Genomic DNA, 13,869 nt, shown 5'->3' on the forward strand with positions numbered 1-13,869 from the left:
AGGAACTCAGTTCTATAATTTTTAAGAGTAAATAACTAGCAGAAAAAAAAGCCACAAAATGTATATCATCCTATATTTTATCCTATGTAAAATTACAAACTCCATATTTCTCAGGCTATTTAATATAGATATTCAACTTGTATTTGGTACCAGTTATATAACAACCAATATATAGTTGTTCCCCAGGGCCAGGTCAGAGGAGGCTTTGCTATTTGCATTCAGCATTAGGTATAGTTCTAAATAAGCCATTCTGCCTTCTCAGTGTCACCTTTTTAACAGCAGTCTCTACCTTTTAGTTAGTCCTAAGCAATAAAAGCAGAGATCAGGCATGCTGTGCAATGGATGTTATGTTGAGTAAAATGAATTAATTACAGGCTAATGCTGAATTTAAAACATTTCTGAGATAACAGGCTCTTTAAATATAAAGTGGAGACAATAAATTGATGTTTAAGTGTGTCATTATTGTCTTTGATCCAAACACAAGTAACTCAGGATTTCGATCAAAAATATAAGTTGTGTTGCCCCTGAATAATTTAATATTTTGAGTGGCATCTAGTACCAACACTTGCCCAATCTCTACACTCTGCTTTTTAAATTTTTAATTAAAAATACAAGTCAATAACTCCTACTATCTATTCACAGACAAATTTGTGTGTATGTATGTGAGTGTGTGTGTCTTTTTAACAGCAGTCTCTACCTTTTAGTTCGTCTTAAGCAATAAAAGCAGACATCAGGCATGCTGTGCGATGGGTGTTATCCATTGCAAACATTTGAAATAAATGTTTTAAATTCAGGTGTGTGTGTGTGTGTGTGTGTGTGTGTGTGTGTGTATACATGTAGGTATACATGTATATATGGATGAATATATGTGTCTGTGTTTGTGTTTATATATATGGATATAAAAACACATACATACACAGTCATGCATCACTTAATGAAGGGGATGTATTGTGAGAAATGTATTGTGAGATATTTTTGCCATTTTGTGAACATTATAGAGTGTACTTACACAACCCTTGATGCTATAGCCTACTACACATCTAGGCTATCCTTGAGTAGCATGTTACTGTACTGACTACTGTAAGCAGCTGTAACACAATGATAAGTATTTTTGTATGTAAACATATCTATCATAGAAAAAGATCTAGAAAAATAGGAGATTATAATACAATGGGACCACTGTTGAATATGTGGTCTGTTGTTGGCCAAAATATCATCATGTGGCACATGACCATATGTATATATGGAAATATAGTCTTATTCATTTTTCAGAATATCTGGTTATTTCACTTGTTTCTTTGAAAATTATTTTCCCAAGCTTTATAATAAGGCTTAAACCTCTTCTGCTCCAGAATCTGTTTTTGAGAGCCTATTGTGTGCTTCTGATTCATAGGCCTGGTCCCTGATTGGTCACCTAAAATGGTTTTGTGGCAGTATCCTTCTAAAGCACGCAAATAAATAGATGAGATTATGCAACACTATTTATTTACTAAGATTCTATTTTCACTGATTGACATCTGAACCTATAGGAAATATGGTTTTATTTTCTCCCAACAGGGTGAGTCAAGTCTGTCACTTACATTCTCCCAAGTCGAATATCCTTTTTATCATATCAAAAGTGGGAAAATGATTTTCATTAATCAGAGCAGAGAGCCTAAAGCTTAATTCCTTGCTTCAATTTATCATGATTTGTATGTAGTTGAAAGGAAACCAATTAATGTACTTTCTCTTTTTGCTCTTATTAATTAGTAGACATGCTGAAAACTGTCAGAATTAAAATCTTTCTTAGATTATTTTTCTCCTTTTAACTTTCTGGAAATAATGGTAGAGATTTTTTCGTTGAAGTTAACTGGAATTGTCAACTTATATACTAGCACCAACAGTCAAAAATTACACTATAGAAATAAAAACTTTTCCATTAAGTATTATTTGAAGCCTTAGTACTGAGAAAGAAAAAATAATTGGTTGTTATGTCTATTCTCTGTCAGGTTTAGAAAACTGTTTGAAGTGTTTACTTTTTATTCCTTTATGTTCCTTCTATAAAGGTAAAATAAACAACTAAAATCAATCATGTCGAGGAAGGAACAAACATTAATTTTCTTGAGGAAACTCAAACATATACTTATGATCAAACTAAATAATGTTTAACATTTTCCATGTTTAAAGGGAGATATTGTGCCCAGACATTTTTTCCTGAAGATTTATACAAGTCAGCTGCCACTATAGCCAAGTGTTTGAAGCTTTAATTGGTCCTTATTATAGCTGGATCATAAAAGTAAAAAATAAAAATCTCAGTGAAAGACATTGGGTGTTAAAAATATTTGAGCCTTTTAGCTGTCACATGCAATTTTCTGTAATCCATATGAAAATTCAGCGTGTCTCTAATGCAAATATGTTGGTAAATGGTTTCACTTCCAACAATATTAAGGAATTTAATAGAGACTAATGGAAAATAAAAGAATACTGCTACATGACTAAGAAGAGGCTTATATTAACCTTTTTTGGGAGTCATAAACCTCAATATAAAAGGCAGAAATTAGGTAGGGTGTGTGCTAATACATACTGAGATGGAGATTTCCTCCTCTTTAAACAAGATAATTCATTTTCACTGGCTGACTCCTTAAAAGCTACTCTTTTTCTATTTTTATTTTAAAATCAGGGTGACAAGGAAGTGAGATAATCTTTAATCATACAGGACCTTTGTGTGTAGCATGCTCAGATGCTATTAGACAATATTATACATACATTAGACAATACAGTATCAGGGCTGAAAGAAGATTTATATTTCTTAATTCAAGATACAAATAAGTATATTGAATAGCTCTACAAACTTGCTATTCTAACTTTGGGCAGTGGACCAGCAGCATGGACATCATCTAGGAGCTTGTTAAAAGTGTAAAATTGGCCAGGCATGGCGGCTCACGCCTGTAATCCTAGCACTTTGGGAGGCCGAGATGGGTAAATCACTTGAGGTCAGGGGTTAAAACCAGCCTGGCTAACATGGTGAAACCCTGTCTCTACTAAAAATACAAAAAAAAAAAAAAAAATTAACCTGACTTGTAGGCACCTGTAATCCCAGCTGCTCAGGAGGCTGAGGCAGGAGAATTACTTGAACCCGGCAGGCAGAGGTTTCAGTGAGCCGAGATCAAGCCACTGCACTCCAGCCTGTGCAATAGAGCGAGACTCCCATCTCAGAAAAAAAAAAAGGAAAATTATACAATCTACTCTAAGTTTTCAGAATCTTCATTTAAACAAGATCTTTAGGTGATGCATGTACACATTGGAGTCTGAAAATTCTGTCCTGACAACATCTCCCCTAAATGCTAATCCAGGTCCAACATCTTCAGTTTCTGGGTAATTAATAAGGGTAACCTACCTTATAGTGGATAATTTCAATGTTTATGATCTTCCTGATAAGAAGGGGAAAATCTTCTTGTATCCAATTGACCAAATTCTTGTCCTAGGGCCAATCAAGTTGAGTTTTATTCCTTTTTCAGAATAGTCTGTTGCATACTTCAAAACTTGTTCTACCTTCTTACTCATCTCTTCCTCCAATTCCTTTAGTCAGTCCTCAATTTATAAAGTAATTATTCTTCTATGTTGGATGTTCTATCTAAACTCCATCCTGATGATTGGGAATCAGGTGTAATTTCTCCATTTATCAATTTGAAATGCAGTATTCCAGTAATGAAAGAAGAATTGAGTGGCATTGTTGTCTCTCACATTCTACACACATTTTCTCTATTAATTCTGCCTAAAGATTGCATTTACCATACTTGAGAGAGTAGGAACATAACATGAAGTGGGGGACTCATACTGAGTCTGTAATTGTCCGAGGCCATGTCTCTATTTTTTCCTCTTTTTATTCAATGTATGTATGTCAAATCAATTCTTGGATGCCCAAAACATAACTCTAAAAAGTTGAACATGCATTGCTACATACATTTTTTTCATATCTGAAGCAATTTTCCTATAAATTACCATATTAGAGAATTTCATCTCAATTTAAATAATAATTTTTATGTTATGTATTAGTTATTTATTTGATATAATGTCTCTTGAAAATAGACGGAATTCTCTGCTATCATCATGCACACCCAAGATATTAAGATTCTGGGCTGAGCATGGTGGCTCAAGCCTGTGATCCCAGCACTTTGGAAGGCCGAGGCTGGTGGATCACCTGAGGTCAGGAGTTCAAGACCAGCCTGGCCAACATGATGAAACCCCATCTTTACAAAAAGTACAAAAATAATTAGCCGGGCATGATAGGGACTGCCTGTAATCCCAGTTACTCAGGAGGTTGAGGCAGGAGAATCACTTGAACCCAGGAGGCAGAGGTTGCAGTGAGCTGAGATTGCGCCACTGCACTCCAGCCTGGGTGACAAAGCAAGAGTCCATCTCAAAAAAAAAAAAAAAAAAAGATCCTGATTCACTTTCTTATGTCATTGTGTGCATGTGTATGTTTGTTGGATATAAATTTACTTTTTTAAGGCAAAAAATATGGTTTATGTTTTTAAAATATGCAAAATAATTTCACTATGAAATTTCTTCATTGGCATGTGACTTAGTATTTATTTCATATTAACCAGATTCAGTTGATCTGATAAATCTGTGTGTTTTAGAAAAAATTATTTTTAATAAATACCTATTTTTAAGCCAGAAGATAAACCTTACATTTGTGCATCCATGTGTAAGCGATCCTGCTTGGTATCATGGAGCCAAGATACTAAAAGATTAATAAAATAATTTGTAAAAACTCCATTCACAGACTAACAAATAATATATGTCCTCAAATTTTCTGGAATATACTACTGACTTGTATTAATGTAATCTGAATTTTCAAATATAAATACCAGTCAGTGGTTGGTTGTTACAACTTAAAAGCAATCAGGTTGGGAAGACCTTCAAAATATTGGTCATTAAATCATAAATAAAATTTTTCTTAGAATTGGACCATGGTAAGTGGAGTGCCTTAACTTTTCTTAGTTCAAACTCTGCGAATTGACTCTAACATTCGTAATCATGCCCTTTTATGTGCTTTAAGCGGAGATACTGTTGGTCTATACTTTGTAAGAGAGCAGGTAACTCTAGCACAGAAGAAACTATATCACATGGAACTGGGTAGGACTTCAGTGGCACTATTCCATTTTTATCAATTCAGACTGTTGCTTGCAGTCTTGCTTTCAATCTGCAGGTTGTATTCCGAGAGGATTGCAGCAGTAATAAAACATGGACGGTGCTGGCTTCTCCTCTCTCTGCTCTCCACCTACAACAGCATCAAAATAGGACTGACAGCCACAAGCCTCAGTCTTCTCCCTCTAGCTCTGTCTGTCCCCATTCGTTAATAGAAGTAGGTGGACCTCCTTTCAAAGTTCAGTGAACATGGCTTTGACATCTTCTGCTAGTGTCATATGCTGTTATTGTGTAGTTTTCCAAAGGAAGTAGCATTCTTCAGCCAATTTTCTACTGGCTGCACCACCTTTTGTTTCCTGGATTGCTTTTTCCCAATGTGAAGTCCTTAGATCAGTAACGCATGTATTGTAAGGATGAATCATTCCTTGCTGAGTTTAACTTGAACTTTCTCACAGATGATGTTAGCCTCTTCCTTTTATGGTGTTTTGACTGTAGGAGCTTTATCGTCTTCAGCACACCTCTCTGGCTCGCCCAGGTGGTGTCGATGAGCGTGTTGTCCAGGTCATAGTAAAGGGCCTGCGCGTGGTTCAGCCCCCTAACACCACATGCGGCGGGCTTGTGACCCCTGAATTTACTTAAAACAAACAAACACTTTGCATTCCAATCACCTAACTTATTTAATTGAGATATAAAGCATTATAAAGGCCTAAAACACTACATGAGCTGACTTCATTACCTTTTAACTTTATCTTCTATTTTTCTAAGTTTCCCTCATATCCTCCTTACTCAAAAGGTGTCCTATAAATAACAGCTGCCCTGACCACCCAGATGCTTACAAACTCGATTTTCTTATTATTTATTTATTTATTCAAATCTCTTAACTTCATCTAAATACTAAACTTTACTTACTTTTTTCATTTATTGCATGCCCCCCACCACCACCCCCATACCGTCAAACGCATGCTAGTGTGTTTTTTTCACGTATTATTCCCATAATTTGGACTGCTGCATGGCACTCTGCAGGCAGCCAAAAACGTTTGCCAGCTGAATGAATGTGTAACCTGTTTTCTCCTTAAACCCATCTGAGCTCATTTATAGACTGAGAAAAACAGCACTTACTGTTTTTCAGTTTGCGCATTTATAGATTGAGAAAAACAACACTTACTTTATAGGATGTTTGTATGTGTGAAGTTCCCAATCCGAGGTAAACTCTAACTATAGCTGCTTATATGATTTAGAACACATTTTTCTTCAGTCCACAATTCCCAATGGAACAAATTTTTGAAGATTATTAAACAAAGCGCGTAATCTCTTTTTTCTTATTTATTTTTCATAGTACCATTGCCAATAGTTATAACAATTGTTAGAGTTTTTCTAACTTATATAAGTAATTTGTTAGATTTTTTCTTCTTTCTCTGTTTACTAGAAGTCATATTTGAATTGATTGTTTTTGCTCATATGTTAATGATTAGAAGGTGATGAGGAATAGTGCTAGCTCTTACCTGGAGGAGTAATGAGCCTTGGAAAACTCTGCAGACACGAGTGTAGCAGCTTTTGATGGGACTTCTGCTCACTAGCTTTCCCTATATAGTCAATGATATTTATCTGAACAGATTGCCTGTCATGTGCTAAAACAAACCAAAAGGAGAAAAAAGTGGGGGCGGGGAGTTAATTTATATGGGAATGTAGATCTAGAAACGAAGGAAAAAAGGAAAAAAAGGAAAGAAGGAAAAAAAAACTTTTTTCGGGTGTCTTGCATTTAAACAATCCCCTGTGTATCATGAAAAATTGATGGCTGTGTACATTTTTTCTCTGCTAACTCCAGACTAAAATGACAGCCAGTGAAAGTGAACCCCTCCCTTAGGAATAGCTAGAGGTTGTACCCATCTAGAACGTTCAATACTTATTATTTTAGTAATACTGCCAGTGTTCATCTCCAAGACACCAATATTATCTTAGAAAATTTAGTAAAAAGTGAACACGTATAAGAAAAAATTTTGGTAAACCGTCCAAAAAGCAGATAGATGTTAATAACAGGTTTATAAATAAGTATAGATATATTTATTTATAAACCTGTTATTAACAGGAAGGAAGGAAAGGAACGAAGGAAGGAAGGAAGGAAGAAAAGTAAAAGGGAGGGAGGGAGGAAAAAGTTGGGAGAGAAGGAAGGAGGGAGGGAGGAAGAAGTTGGGAGAGAAGGAGGGAGGGAAGGAAGGAGGGAGGGAAGGAAGAAAGGAGGGAAGGAAGAAAGGAGAAAAAAAGAGGAAAAGAAGGAAGGAGGGAGGGAGGGAGGGAGAGGGGAGGGAGGAAGGAAGAAGGGAGGGAAAAAAGAAAGCAGGAAAAGAAGGAAGGAAGGAGGGAAGGAGGGAGGGAGAGGGGAGGGAGGGAAGGAGGGAAGAGCATGATGAGAAGGGAAAGGAGGGAGGGAGGAGACTGTTAAAGCAAAACATATAACCATTCATTACTTGCAATTGGGATGTCTGAAAATTCATTTGTGTGAATGTATTTATATTTATAAAGGTTTTTGTGTATTTGGGAGCTTCCAAGCACAAGAAACAAGGACTAACCACTGCAGTGTCAAACTTCTCTTTACATAGTAAGCCAAAATTGTTGATAACATTTTCTTTGTTTCTGATCAAATTACAGTATATTTTTGTATTGTGTTAGAGATTTTCATATTTTCTCATCTATGCCAGATACTCAGAATATTTATCTTTCCCATCACTGAATTATCAAAAGAAGAAAAAAATATTATCATTATCATGGCTAATGAGGATGAGTGTGGTAGTGGGAGAGAAGATCGAAAGGAGGTAACTCAAAGGTGATGAAAATTTGTAAATTTAAAGGTCATTTTCAGGTACTAGTTTTACTTGAGCAAATATTCCTGCCAATTATTGCATTTTCATCCTTATTGAGAAAAAGCTTTCTGTCTTTTCTTGACAAAAATTCTGTTTTTTTTCTATTTTCTTTTCTCATTTTTAAACAAATGGACAGTGTATTTGCAGATTCTTCTTTGATAGATGGTATAGTAAAACAAAATTGATAGACTTGGTCATTTTGTTTCTGTCCTATATTACTTTTAGGGAGGTCTATTTTTCATCGTTGTGATACATATACAAAATTTAAACCTGGCACCAATCTGTTATGTATTGATAGGGAGTGAATACCTCAGGGACAAGCAGCATCAGCATCAAGAAATTTGCTAGAAAGTCAAGTTACCAGCATCCCTTCAGATGTACAGAATCATACTCTTTGTGAATGAGGTCATCCAATATCTTCCAGACAATCCTTAGGCATAGTAATATTTGAAAACCACTCCTCTAAACAGAGAATCTCAGACTTCTATATCCATGGGAAACACCTGGGGTTCTAAGAAGAAATCAACAGTTGTGGGCATAAATCCTAAAGTATTGAATTTACTAAACCTGGTGTAGTGCCCAGCAATCTGTATCACTTCTATGTTACTCTAAAGTCTAAAGTCTGAAAACTAAGCTGAAGTTGCTCAAGATTAATCTTTAGTTATAGCGGCTATTTGCACTGGAGCTTCTCTAAAGTCCTGCATCTTTATTTCCATGAGTTGATCCTTATCAGAGTAAAACACAAGCAAACTAACAAGCAAACAATGCTATTACCTTACAGAAGAATGTTCAACATCTTCACAGTGGCATGCTCCTCCTATCACAGTCTATTCCCAGCTTACCTAACTAACCTCCTCTTCAGCCACTTCTTGTACCCTGTGTGTATTCTCACCACTGTGTTATGAGCTTTCTTCACCTTCATATATTTGTGTTTCTTTTGCACAGAATGGCCTTCTTCCCTGATCTTCCTGTTAAATATCTGTGTACTACTCAAATGTCACCTTTCTTTTTCAAAGAATTCCCTGAATATTTCTTTTATGGCAGAAATGATTATTTATTCCCAGATCACTTTATATATATATATTTCAGAAACTATACGGATAAATATTGTGTGTTGTGTTGTAAGTAATTTTGCATATCACATGTTTTTGGAAACACTAAGAAAACTCCATTAGACTATGTTGGTAGGAAGTCTTTGAGGACCGGGTACAGATCTCACTTATCATTCTGACTACCTCTTATAACCCCTATTACACGTTAAGATCACAATAAATACTTTTCCAAATGTTTTGTTCAACTTTGTTTCAACACAAAAAGTGAAACCACATATTATAGAAAACATTTGAAAAGTTGAAGATTCTGAATTGAGGTTCAACCTCAATTTGCCAACTAAGGGACTTTGAATGAGTTCTAAGCCTCTCTGGACTTTATATCACTCTTCTGTTAAAAAAAAAAAAAGACCAGAATACAGTAAGTTTCCATCATTCAAAAATATAAAAATAAGTTTTCTTCTTTAAAGGTAATCTTACGTGAACCTTACTTGAAATTCTATCACATAATATAATAAAAGCTAAACTCTTCCAGTTGAAGAGGGAGACTGAGGAGGACAAAACCTTCCAGGAAAAATGAAAAGATATGTACCCTAAACTAATATATGTATGATTATTTCTATAGGTATTATGAGAGGCAAAACTCTAGTATGTGTTATAAAATCAGGATTAAGCATCGTATTTCTACCATGTATATCTTATATTAACATAACCTTTTTATTTTATAATATGTCACTAACTTTTTAATATTTAGAAAGTTGGGAGGAGACTGATTTGTGGGAAAAGTCAATCTCCCATGTGGAATGGCCTTGCAGCAATTAAATTCTTTCTTTACTGCAACACCATGGTCTCAGTGAATTGGCTTTGCCTGTGCAATGGGCAAGAAGAACCCATTGTGTAATTACAAATTTGAACTCTCATCTGGGATTTGCCCTTTCAGGTGCCTACCCACAGTTTGTCAGCCTCCCACTGGTGGAACAGACCTGGAGGTAAACTCTGGTGGCCACTTACTGTTTTTGAGGCCCTCTTCTGGCACCATCTCTATTGGTGAGGTGCTGTTGACCCGTAGTGCCTGGGCCTAATTGCAATGGAGAAATATTTTTTTAAAATAATGTTCATCTTAACAGATGTGAGGTGATATTTCATTGCAGTTTTGATTTGCATTTTGCTAATGATTAGTGTTTCAAGAATATTTTATATACATGTTGGCAATTTGTATGTCTTATTTTAGAGAAATATTTCTTCAAGTTTTTTACTCATTTTTTTTTAATCAGGAAGGTCTTCCATTAAAGTCTTTAATTCATTTTGAGTTTATTTTGTGCATGGTATAAGATATAGGTCTAATTATATTCCTTTGCATGTGAATATCTAGTTTTCCAAACATTATTTGTTGAAGAAACTATCTATTACCTATTGTGTAGCCTTGGCACCCATGTTGAATATTACTTGACCAACCCTTTCCTTTCCCAGGAAGAAGTTAGGAGTTGGGGGTTATCTCCTACTTGTTTCATGATGAGCCAGGGAGAAGGACTATGGAAAGTGAGTGCTCCACACTGTGGCTTTTGTTCTCAGTGGCCATCATCCTGGCACCCTTCCTGTTAATGCTTAGATTCAGGCAAGACAAAAATCATTTTATTGGGAAATGCTTCAAAAAGTCTTAATGTTGGAAATATATTTTAGTCTCCTCTTTTCCTTCCTGGGAAAAAGACATGGGCTAGGAATTTTCCTCTAATTGCGATACACTTAGTTGGAGGGAGGGACTATGATATGTGATTGCCACAAATTTTTTACAGGCTTTGATGTTGTTAATTTTTTTGTTTGCTTGTGTTTTGAGACAGGGTCTCACTTTGTCATTCAGTCTGGAATGCAGTGGTGTGATCTCAGCTGCCTGTAGCCTGGACATCCCCAAGCTCAGGTGATTCTCCCACCTCAGCCTCCCAAGTAGCTGGGACTACAGGCACACACCACCATGCTCAGCTATTTTTTTTTTTTTTTTGCATTTGTTTTTCTCTGTAGAGATGGGGTTTTGCCATGTTGCCCCCATGTTCAAGGCTGGTCTTGAACTCCTGGGCTCAAGCGATCTGCCTGCCTTGGTCTCCCAAAGTGCTAGACTTACAGGCATGAGCCACCACACCCAGCCTGATGTTGCTGATTTTATGTTCACCTGAGGTACATAAGCTTCTTAACTGGTTTCTGGATTTTGTATAAAGAAAATTGGTCCTTGTACTAATGTAGAGTTTGTGTCTCTATTGGGAGTGGAGGGTATCAGGCATCTTGTTCTGTCATCTTACTGGTGTCATTTTTATAATAGAAACACTTATTCAGCTTCACTCCACATTAGTATTCATTTAAATATTAAAGATTTTAGTTAATTAGTTCTTTATATATGTAAAGCTAGTTACCTAGTCATTATGGTCACTGAGCCACTAATGCTAGCAGGGCTACTCTATCCCTGCACTTTTGCACCAATGAACTAGGTTGGTTGGTTTCAAAAATGTGTATGCCATTTGTGTTTTTTATTGTAATTATATAATTAATTTAAATATATTTTTGTGAAAATTTTATTGTGAAAAGAAAGTTCTACTATCATATGAAAAAATAAGATGCTAAAATAATTTTGTTCAGTTGTGAAAAAGACAATTTTATAATTTTAAAATCATGAAAATATAAATTTTTTCCTGTAGAAATATGACTATTTTGTTTTATTATTTGACTTATTATTTTACTTGATTTTGTATAGATTCTCTGTGGATTTTTGTACAAATCCATAATATATATACATATTTATAGCATACATGTAATATTTTGATACAATTACACACTGTATAATTATAAAATCAGGGTATTTATGAATTCATCATCTTAAATATTTACTGTTTGTGTTTGGATCATTTTACATCTTCTAGCTATTTTGAAATATAAAATAAATTACTGTGAACTATATTCACCATAATTGGTTATCAAATACTAGAAATTATTCCTTCTAACTGTATGTTTGTACCCATTAACCAGCTTCTTTCCATGCCTATCCCATCCCAAATCCTTTAAAGCCTCGAACAACCACCATTCTGCTTTCTACCCCCATGATGTCAACATTTTTGTCTGCCACATGTGAGAGAACATGCAACATTTTTCTCTCTGTGCCTGGCTTATTTCACTTACCATAATGACTTCCAGTTTCATTCATGTTTCTACAAATGATAGAATTATATTATTTTTGTCTGAATAGTATTTTATTGTGTATGTAGACCACAGTTTAAAAAATCCGTATATTCATTGATGAACATTTAGGTTGATTCCATATCTTGGCTATTGAGACTAGTGGTATAATAAAGATGGGGGAGCAGATATCCCTCTGATAAACCGATTTTCTCTCCTTTAGATAAATGCCTATTAGTAGGATTGCTGGATCATATAGCAGTTCTATTTTTAGTTCTCTGAGAAACCTTCATACTAGTTTTCCTAATGGCTGTACTAATTTACATACTCACTGACAGTGTATAAGAGTTTCCTTTTTGCCACATCCTTACCAACATTTATTATTGTTTGTCTTTGTGATAATAGCCATTCTAACTGGGATAAGAGATATCTCATTGTAGTTTTGAGTTGCATTTCCCTGATGATTAGTAATGTTGTGCTTTTCTGTTGTACAGGCAGATTTTTTCTTAATATGTTAAATTATTCATTCATTTAAGAACTCAAAGGTATATTTATTGTGATATAAAATATCAATTAGTACACTTACTTGAAATATCTTTTGTCTGAATCAAACCAAATAAGTGTAAAATAAATGTACCTGTGTGTATTAAAAGTTAAAATAAAATGTTATATATCTATAGATATATATAGATATCTTCTGTAGATCGCTAAAATATATCCCTATGTATCTATATATAAAATAGATAACTGTGTCTATGTTATTTATCTATGTTTTGAAATGATTCTCTATGATAAACGACTTTTCCTATTAACTGCCCTACTACCTGTCCTGGGGACATTTAATAAAATCCTCTGTGGTATATTAAATGAGAGGCATCTTTAAACCACTAAGTGTTAATCATCAAACCAAAGAAATGTAACTCACTGTCATCCATTATACAACAAAATAACAAAATGTTATTTATCTATGTTTTGAAGTGATTCTCTATGATAAACGACTTTTCCTATTAATTGCCCTACTACCTGTCCTGGGGACATTTAATAAAATCCTCTGTGGTATATTAAATGAGAGGCATCTTTAAACCACTAAGTGTTAATCATCAAACCAAAGAAATGTAACTCACTGTCATCCATTATACAACAAAATCCATTATACAACAAAATAGATATCACTTGATTTAAATAACAACTCATTTTTAAGGAAGTCACATAAATTAGATAAATTGGTATATATAGCCATATGTAATGTTAGTAAAATTTAAAATGTTATATCCAGAGTGATATCAATTTGGCTAACAGTCAAGTTTAGTAGAATGTTTTGCATTTTTTAGAGGATGTCTGGGTTTCCAAAATGTTTTATGAATGATTCACTGTAGATGCAAAGAGAGCAATGTCTATTCAGTAAATAAAGATAGCAATTAATTTGATCAGTTTTCTGAAGAACAGAAAAATAATATATAAGCAGTTCTTTTTTTTCTTATTTTTTAAATTTTAAATTTTTATGGATTCGTAGTAGGTGTACAGATTTGTGGGATACCTGAGATATTTTGAAATAAGCGTGGAATGTCAAATAATCACATCATGAAGAACTGGGTATCCATTCCCTCAAGTATTTATTCTTTCTGTTACAAACAATCCAATTAAACTCTTTTAGTTATCATTTTTTATTC

At 34.6% G+C, this 13,869-nt stretch overlaps 1 pseudogene; it reads right to left on the reverse strand.

The window, feature by feature from the left end:
* Positions 1–5,007: 5,007 nt before the first annotated feature.
* LOC100584087 lies at positions 5,008–8,913 on the reverse strand (annotated as a pseudogene).
* Between the last annotated feature and the right edge of the window lie 4,956 nt (positions 8,914–13,869).

Source organism: Nomascus leucogenys, chromosome 15 (assembly GCF_006542625.1).
Source record: "Nomascus leucogenys isolate Asia chromosome 15, Asia_NLE_v1, whole genome shotgun sequence".
In the NCBI taxonomy this organism is placed as follows: domain Eukaryota; kingdom Metazoa; phylum Chordata; class Mammalia; order Primates; family Hylobatidae; genus Nomascus; species Nomascus leucogenys.